The 8933-nt window shown below is 39.7% G+C and overlaps 1 protein-coding gene and 1 long non-coding RNA gene across 9 annotated transcripts in view; one reads left to right on the forward strand and one right to left on the reverse strand.

Annotated features, from left to right (window-relative positions):
- The window catches only part of SOX6 (SRY-box transcription factor 6), a 231865-nt gene extending 227170 nt beyond the window's left edge, over positions 1-4695 (reverse strand). For 5 of the 8 annotated variants that reach the window (XM_053449750.1, XM_053449747.1, XM_053449748.1 and 2 more), the window contains exon 1: positions 1531-1817. The gene's annotated coding sequence lies outside the window, so the exon portion shown is untranslated. Of the gene's footprint in view, positions 1-83; positions 741-1530; positions 1818-4611 lie in introns of those variants that run through there. The other 3 variants (XM_053449751.1, XM_053449746.1, XM_053449745.1) reach the window with 2 other exon arrangements.
- A 244-nt stretch (positions 4696-4939) lies between these two features.
- On the forward strand, positions 4940-7880 carry LOC128467981 (uncharacterized). Its single transcript, XR_008345776.1, has 3 exons — positions 4940-5365; positions 6660-6965; positions 7738-7880. It is a non-coding gene; the product is annotated as an uncharacterized LOC128467981 (long non-coding RNA).
- The last annotated feature ends 1053 nt before the right edge of the window (positions 7881-8933 follow it).

Raw genomic sequence — 8933 nt, forward strand, 5'->3', positions numbered from 1 at the left:
TAATGCACTATGCTATGTTCTAATCACAGATTCCCTCTGATATGAAATTAAATGAAATCGAGCCGTCATGTAGCCACACTTACTGTGCTGTTTGCCCCTGGCCAGGGTGACACAGGTTTTGGGTTTTCTTCAGGCGGGGTATAGTCAGTTTTGCAGCCCCCAGGCGAAGCCTTTATTACAATTTATGAGTTAAGCATTCTTATAAGGTCAATTTCCATGACCTGCAATGGAAGCAAAAGGCAATGGGGGGGGTGGATTCCAGATTACTGCATGTGCTGCATCTACTGCACCATGCGGCGCAGCCTCCCCTGGCTTCGCATGAATAAGAAGGAGAATTAGGCTTTTCTTTTTTTTATCAGGTCAGGTTGGGGTGTGAGATGAGTCTGAAAGTTTTTCTTCTATAACTTTATCCAACCTGCCTGGGAAGATAACCCAGCAGGGGCTTAGAAGCACAGCTTGACTCCCCCTAGTGGCCAGGGAAGGAAGTGCAGCTGGGCGAATCCTGCTGCTTTCATTCACAGTGGGGTTTTTGGGGTGTTCATACTATGGCTAGAGAGCAGATTTCTAAAGGCAAAAGCATAAGAGGGCACTTACAAGAGGGCAATAGGGGCATATTAACGGGTTAATGTCATAGGGGGAGGAGTGAATGTACCCAATAAAAATGTAAAGTCTGAGGGTGTGGCCAGAAACCAGGGCAGAGAGGGTTAATGCAGAGTGTTTGAGAAATGGACATTATGTATCCACTCAGGTGCTTTTGTTGGGCACTTTCTGTTAAAGTGAGTGCTGGTGGAGTCACCGCATTCTTTACAGATTGGGATAATCATTTAAAAGGACTCAGATCCACGTGTCTGCTGGGTGGCTCAGCAGTGTGTGGAGTACTCCATTCAACAGGAAGGTCTCTGCCAGGGCAGAGCATGTTCAGTCAGAGGAAAGACTGGCCCTCAACTGCGAATAGGGGTTCATTTAACCCCTTCCGTGCTGCACCATGCAGCCACTTACTAGTAAAAGCAGACAGTGTTTGGTTTTTAACCCAATACATCTCTACACAAATTCACCAGTTCGACATTTGCCCCCAAAACAAGCAACGCTAAACATGTAACCTCTTGTGTGCCAGCAGGAGCACACAGAGGCCACAGGAGACGGGGCATTAACCCATTAAGCGAGGGCGAAGTAGCGTGGTGGGTAGAATTTGTGTTGAAATTGTAAGTCACCAGTTAACCCTTGACATGTCTTCCAGGGGGCATCTTCACTATGTGTCACACTGGCATGATGTGCAAGGGCCAGTTAACCCCTTACAATCTGCCATGAGGGGGTGCAGAATAAGTCACAGAGTGAAGTGCGGGGCACCAATGAGTTAAAAACCCAACTGCCCCTATCTAAAGAGCCTGGCAAATGGGGCACATTTTCAGAGACACATGGACACCTAATCAATCACAACAAGGACACAACTTCCCCAATGGGGGCACAAAAGCAAAGCGAAGACACACAACAGGTTAGAGGACTCAGTGCCACCCTCCTGCCCCTAATTACCTCCACTGCTCCTCTCTGTCTCTGGAAGGTCCTGTTTGGAGATGACTTGACCAAGGGGGGCAATTAGACATCATCAACCAGAATCCTAATCGGACCCCCCCAAAAAGAAGAGTCAGGGTGAGCAGCAGGGTCCGAATGGTGTGCAGAAGTTTGGAGGGGGCAGTTTGTGGCTGCGCTCTGCTCGCTCACTTTGTTTTGGGGGTGTTGGGGGGTCTGTGCTGGGGCAGTTGGGGGCTGTCACTCTGGGCAGTTGATGTCAGCGGCCATGGAAGTATTCAAAGCATTTCCCGTCGTGCAACATCAGAAAGTGAGTGGCCAGGGCACTGATCAGAGGAGAGAGGAGGAGGAGAAGGATCTCCCTCCCAGCAAGAGAGGAGAGGGGGCAGGATAATGCATGGGGGGAGGAGGGGGCAGAGGGGATGGGGGGGCAGGAGACAGGATAATGCATGGGGGAGGAGGGGGGCAGGATAATAGGCAGAGGGGGGGAGAGGGATAAAATTAGCAAAGGGTGACGGGGGGAGAATAATGTGGGGAGGGTCAGTGAGCTGAGTGACAGTGACAGGAGAGTGAGGGGCAAAGCAACAGGGCACAGAGTTACTGGGGGGGCGAGCACAGGGTGAGGGGGCAGAATGTCATACATGACACATACACAGGACACACAGATCCTACATACATGCGCAGCCCACCATACAAACATATACATATATCCTGCATACATGCATAGCCCAACACACATACATATGAATACACACATGCATATTCTACATGCATAAGAGCACACAGACATCACTTATAATGTATCCCTATATATATATACATACTGAAACATGCCTACATACCCATCCAGCATACATACAGAACACATAGAGAAAGCCATATATATATGTCTGCATGTATGTATGTATTAATGTCTGTCGGTATGTATGTATGTATGTATGTATGACGGTATATGCACATCCAAGCATGCATCCCCCAAACTGTTTTACTCCTAAATTTTCACAGACAACCTGCTATCTGCACCCACATGCACGGGAATATAATATTAACCTTTAGCTGCCAGGGGGTCCACATCTTATTGCCCCCTTATATATGTCCTGGGATTCTAAGAGCAGAAGAGCAATGAGTGGCCTCCAAACCTTCCCGACCTTTTAGCAAATAGGGTGCACCTCACACAAACCAGACGGCAATGAGTTAATGACTGAAAGAGCATTACATAAATGCTATAAAAACCGGATAATAAGGAAAAGTTCTATCCCTGCAGGTAAATACCCCACCCGGGGCAGATCGGGGGAGATCCAGCCTGGGAATTCACAGAGGTAGCAGGGTGGAGAATTTCGGGGTCGCCCTGCGTTTAGGGGGACAGCATCGGGTGAGGGACTTGGGGTCCCATCCTAACACCTGGGGGGTGAAATTATAGATAATAGTTCACAGACCTTTTGTGAATAGATGCACTCATAATAATTACCCCCGCGCAAAGCGGTGGCTGTAATTACCCCTGTGGCACTGAAAACAACTAATTTAAGTCGATTTTAGATATTCTTATATGTTGCATTTTCCTGCGACAAATCCCTAATAGCATGCATTGTTTAACCATTTAAATGCCAGATGGGCTTGAGGTCCATACCCTGCCATGTCCATTGGATTAAAAGCGAGTAGCGCAGGACATGTCACCGGCAGCTGAAGAGTTAAACCTGGAGCTTCCTATCCACGAATGTAACAAATTCTACGGAATTTACACAACATCTAAAAGTGTTTCACACAAGTTACTGAGCAATACAACAAAATATATTTGTTTGGAAAACACAGCTCGGAATTGTCTTTTTTATAAAATATCAATATATTTAGATTTTTTCCTGTTTCTTAGTCTTTTCTAGGAAAGTTTATGTGTTAATGTATAAACGTATGGGTGCAAAAGCAGGTCTATAAGGTACAGGACATTCGTTAAATGCTGGAAATGATTTGACTTAATGGGGCAGGTGACAGACAGACAGACGGACAGGACTTGTTAGTTGCACCTGTATCCCTGGATGTCCTCATTGTGTTAGAAGACCCCCCTGACTTTGACCCCTGAGGGGCAGACAGACCCAGCACTCCCAGTACATTCACCCAGTATCTCCAACCACAGGACTGTCACCCAGATCTGGGTCACTTTCCCCCTTCATCCAGCCACATGCCAGAGACCTGTGAGACCACCTCTGGAGACAGCTGCGAGTGGCCTTTATTATCCTGCAGGACAGGTCTTCTTAGACCCCCAGCTGGATAAAAGCACCCCCAACAAAACTGCATATCTGTCATATGTCCATGTATGAACATACTACACATGCACATGCCTGCATTAGCGAATGAGATAAATTGTATTCATGAATGAATAACCTAAAGCATGTTAATAACTTCATTTCACATAAGTGGGTACAAATGATGTCATCAAGTTACACAACATTAAACCGAAATTACCCTCTTTAAAATTAAAAGAAACCATCTATTATCTATCTATCTATCTATCTATCTATCTATCTATCTATTATCTATCTATCTATCTATCTATCTATCTATCTATCTATCTATCTATCCATCTATCTATCTATCTATCTATCTATTATGTATCTATCTATCTATCTATCTATCTATCTATCTATCCATCATCTATCTATCCGTCTATCCATCCATCTATCTATCTATCTATCTATCTATCTATCTATCTATCTATCTATCTATCTGTATTATCTACATCTACCTCTCCATTCATGTCTCATTCTGCTAATCATCTGAATTTCCATGAAGCTACCTCCTTGTCTTGGATGCCTTCACATGAAGCACCTTCCAGAAGCAGTTGAGTGGAATGTGCCAGGTCCTGGATAAAAAGTTTTCACATACAAAACTAGGCAAAAACACTGCAGATTCTTGCAGCCCCCCTGCTAAAGCTGAACTTTACAAGAAATTAGAACAAGTTCCTTGCATGGAGCATCTGTAGGACCCCACATAAAAAAGGGGGGCTACAGTGTGCATCCCCCAGGCAGACAATAGCCTAACACATGCTAGCATCCACTGGCATTGCTGAGAAGAGAAGGTTGTAGTACTTACAGTGACAGAAGACAAGCTGCAGATGAAAAAAAAGCTGTTTGTGTTAGCAGGAGAGTCACACTGGGCTGCAGTGAGAAGAGAAGGGTGTGGGGGAGCCAGCCTGGAGACACCTTCACAAGCTCTCAGCATCTCAGCTGCCCACCCACTTCTCTCATTCCTTCATTCTCTTTGTTCAAGAAAAAAAAATATCTCCAAACGTCATATCAGCCCCTAGATGCAGTCAGCTTCATGGCTAAATGCATTATTCAAATTGCCCATACCCTCCAAGGCAATAAATATTTTGCTCTTATACAAAATAAGGACCATTTAAGGCAGAAAAGGGCCAGGATTGGGGAGTTTTCAGTATAATAAAAGTTGCTTTTATTCTACATGAATTGCATGAAAGAACTGGAGCTGCTTGCATTTCTTGGATTTTATTTTATTTTTTTTTTACATTTTCTTTCCAGACTAGGAGAAACAGAACAAGTAACAGAATATACATTCTATAATATACAGAGGGCTTCTTAATACTCACTCACAGTATCCTCAGCCATCCCAGTGAGGCAGTTCTGGACAAGTGCTATGGATGCCTCTTTCTGGGTATAAGTCTTTCTAGAAAACTACATTTCATTTTAAGTGTCAGTGAAGGCAGAGGTAGTGGGGATATTTTTTTCCAGAAAAGAAGGATTTCAGTAAATTGACTGATCCCCTGCACTTATTTGTGAGGGGACACAGGGTAAGCCTGACCTGGGATCAATCTCTGGCATGATGACAGGTAAGTTGCATGCTTCCTCTATGTTATCTTCCTACATGGAAATGCTTTGAACAAATGCAACATGTGCCTTTGCATGTAATACCCCATCCTGCGTGCTCCATTCTAAAATGCATAAGCTTGGATTTATCAATGTTACATTTTGATACATTTCTGAAACATCCTTATGGGGTAATTCAACCTGATTGATAAAAATACAATTCCAATAATGTTTATATATATATAAATATATTTTGCAAAGTCTGTATTTCTTTTACCTTCATTTTTAAAGGCTTAAGTAAGTAAGGTTGTTACTAAGACCTTTGTGTTAACCCCTCGTTACCTGGAATGACAGAGTTATTGTGGGAGCGATTTATGTCTTTGTTGGCTACATCTTGTGCTTGAAACGCCACCTTCAGGTCACAGACTGGCAATCCCTGACCTTCCTAAGCATGTGTCCTGCCAGCTGGATCTGCTCCTTATTCATTTCAAGAAGTGCAGACCCCCTCATTGCACAGGACGCCCCCTCCAAAAAAAAAAAAGCACATGGTAAATCCAGTTAAAAGAATTGCCTAATTGCCTATAAGAGACCTGATGAACACCAATGCTTGAATGAAAGCATGTTAGGGTTTCTTTTAATGATTCACATACATGTGCACACATTCCAATGCAGAATGTTTACACACAGGTTTACAGCTGCAAACTTAATTTTACTTCCCAGTAAAAAAATAATAATATTGTAGATTAAAATAATATGTTAGAAAATGAAATATTTTATTTCTGTGGCTTCTGTAAATAGTCATGTTAGTGAAAACACAGAATAAAGTGATTCATTCATCACCTGAGCCTAAACCACATTGAAATTGACCCTTCGTCAGCCAGGGGGTGCAAACAGAAGCCCATGTCAAACGTGCATTGGTGCACTGGCACTGAAAAGGTTAAAGTACGTTATCTCTCATGTACCTCTTACATTTATTGTGTTATTATTCTCAAATACTACCACCGGATTACATTTGTGGATTTTAATATTGGATACAATTTCTTGCTATATTGTGTTAACTTAAATAATTAAAATTTGTTACATTTTTTTTCCAGAAAATTATCAATAGAATTTAATACCGTTAATTGGATTCTAAACCATTCATAATGTGATGCGAGAGTTGGTTTTTTTCTGTGAAAATAAAATTTGTTATAGTTTTTTTGTTTTTTTTTAAGAGTGTAAACCACCTTTACAACACCTTCCAATACAATGTAATGAATAATGATAAAAAGCTTTGCCTGAGAAGTAACTTCTGTCTGTAATGATTTTTAAATCCAGGAAGGAGTGCAAGATTCTGGGAAAATACAAAATAAAGAAGAAAAAAACGAAAATCAAAACAACATAAATGAAATATAACCTCAGATCACGATTATTCCAGTTACTAGGCATGCCTGAGCTACTGAAATACCGTGTAAGGTTTCTATAGTGTGATTACCACCTCAGCTGGGTAGCGGACGGGAATGCAGAGATCGTGCGCCCCTCGGATATGTGAAATTCTACCTAAAAACAAAGCAATTATTATATTAACCAATCATGTGAATAGAAATACACCCATAAAACAGTCAAAAAATACCAGGGTGCTCGGTGGGTAAGTTTTTCATTCTAATCTGCTTACAACAATTCTCGGTCTTTTCCCCCAAAAATAGAAAAAGATGAAATAATTTGGTAATTTTCCAAATTTTCCCTTTAAAAATATATATATTGTTGTTTTGCTGGATACTATTAAAAAAATGCAAAAACATGCAATTATTTTATAGTTGTAAATTCTTAAAATATGCATTAACCCTTTATTGGGGATAACTGGATTGGGATAAATTATGTTCTTTAAATCATTAGGGGGATTACATTGTGTTATATGCAACTAGAAAACTGGTCACTGGCAATGCTCAAAAAGGTAAAATTATGCAATCTTATTTTTGAAAAAAATCACAATATTTATTGATTAATTTTAGAACGCATTAATTTATAGGGAGACAGAAAAATGTATATCGGGGGGTTGTTTGGTCGCATGAAATAATATTTGGTAAGTATGGAATTTAGGGGGTATTTAGTATTTTTACTTAATTATATTGGATGATTTGTAAATATTTTCCCCGCAGAATCTCAGGAATTGCAGAGTTTGTGTGAATATTCGCATTGATGGACATGGATTATGAACATTGAATACCTAACACACACATTCTATCATTAAAATCCTATCGTTATCCTTATAATACTAGGTTTGGAAAAAAAGGGAAAAAAGGTAATTTTGATAAGAGGTAATAGCAGTTTTATTTAAAAGCAATGAAAATAATCCGAAAATTGGTTACATTAGGTAGTGAAATATAAGACTGTTTCTGGTGTTTTTTGAAAGCAGGTTCTGATTGACTTGATCAAAATCAATGATTGGAGATGAGAAGGTAATTCGGGATATTCCACAAAACAAAAAAAACCACAAAAAAGTAGTATTAACTATTGGAAATTTATTTATAAAATAAATACATTTGTTATTTTTTTTAACCTAAATTTATTTATCATCTAAAAAAATATTTTCTTTGTTCTGAAGCTGAATTAGGAACAATGGAGTTCTCAAAATGGCCAAAACAATGTCAAAAATATATATTTTTAAAAAAAAGTAATGTGTGCATACACTCTGCTGAATAAATCATCTCTTTGCCACTAAATATTGGTTGAGTTTGAGAACCATGGAGAACAGAACCAAAATGATATGTTGTTTTTTTTTCTTTGAAACAATTTAGGTGTTGAAGAGATCTTCTGATTTCTCCTGCAATGAAACAAATCATTTGTTTTAACTGCTCCAAGAATATTCATGTTTTGCAGATCCTGCATAATCATCAGCATCATCCTATGGTTGCCATGGTAACTCTGCCCAAAAAAAAATCTTTTTCCAATTTATTTTGCAAATGGTAAATAACAATGAGCTGTTAGAGTTTGGAAAATAAAATAAAAAATGAAATCAAAATGATTTAATTTAGGAAAATAAATTGCATCACCCCTTAGCCTAATATATGTAGAATTAGCAGAAAAATATAGAGTTTTGTTAGGAATTGTAAGTTTTTTTTTTTTTTGTCTTAAAACAAAGTAGCCTCATATAAGCTGCAGAATTTTGTTCCAACATAAACATATGCCAGGTTCCCCAGAATCAAGTTCAGGAACATATTGGTTGGAAATATAAATGCACTTTCTATATTAGGCAGACTCTGTTTACAATGATATCATTATAATAAGTTTAATGGTGGGGTAGTTAATATGAATGCCCCTTTTATTTCTGGCTTGTGCAGTCACTATGAGCTGCTAGGAATGGATGTCTGACAGTTGGTGGCATTCACTACCCTGCGAAAAAAGATAATATTGATGCAAATGCTCAAAAATGAGACATTGTGAAAGAGTTTTGCTGTCATTTGGAAACTCAGTGATTCTATTTTGTTCTGAAATAAGCCCTTCCTGCATTCTTCAAGGAGATCAACAACATTCTTATTTATATAAAAAAAATGGAAAAAGCAAAAAAAATAGAAACTGGTTAAAAAAAAAGTGGGTGCAGCAAAGTAAGTG

Source organism: Spea bombifrons, chromosome 10 (genome assembly GCF_027358695.1).
Source record: "Spea bombifrons isolate aSpeBom1 chromosome 10, aSpeBom1.2.pri, whole genome shotgun sequence".
In the NCBI taxonomy this organism is placed as follows: domain Eukaryota; kingdom Metazoa; phylum Chordata; class Amphibia; order Anura; family Pelobatidae; genus Spea; species Spea bombifrons.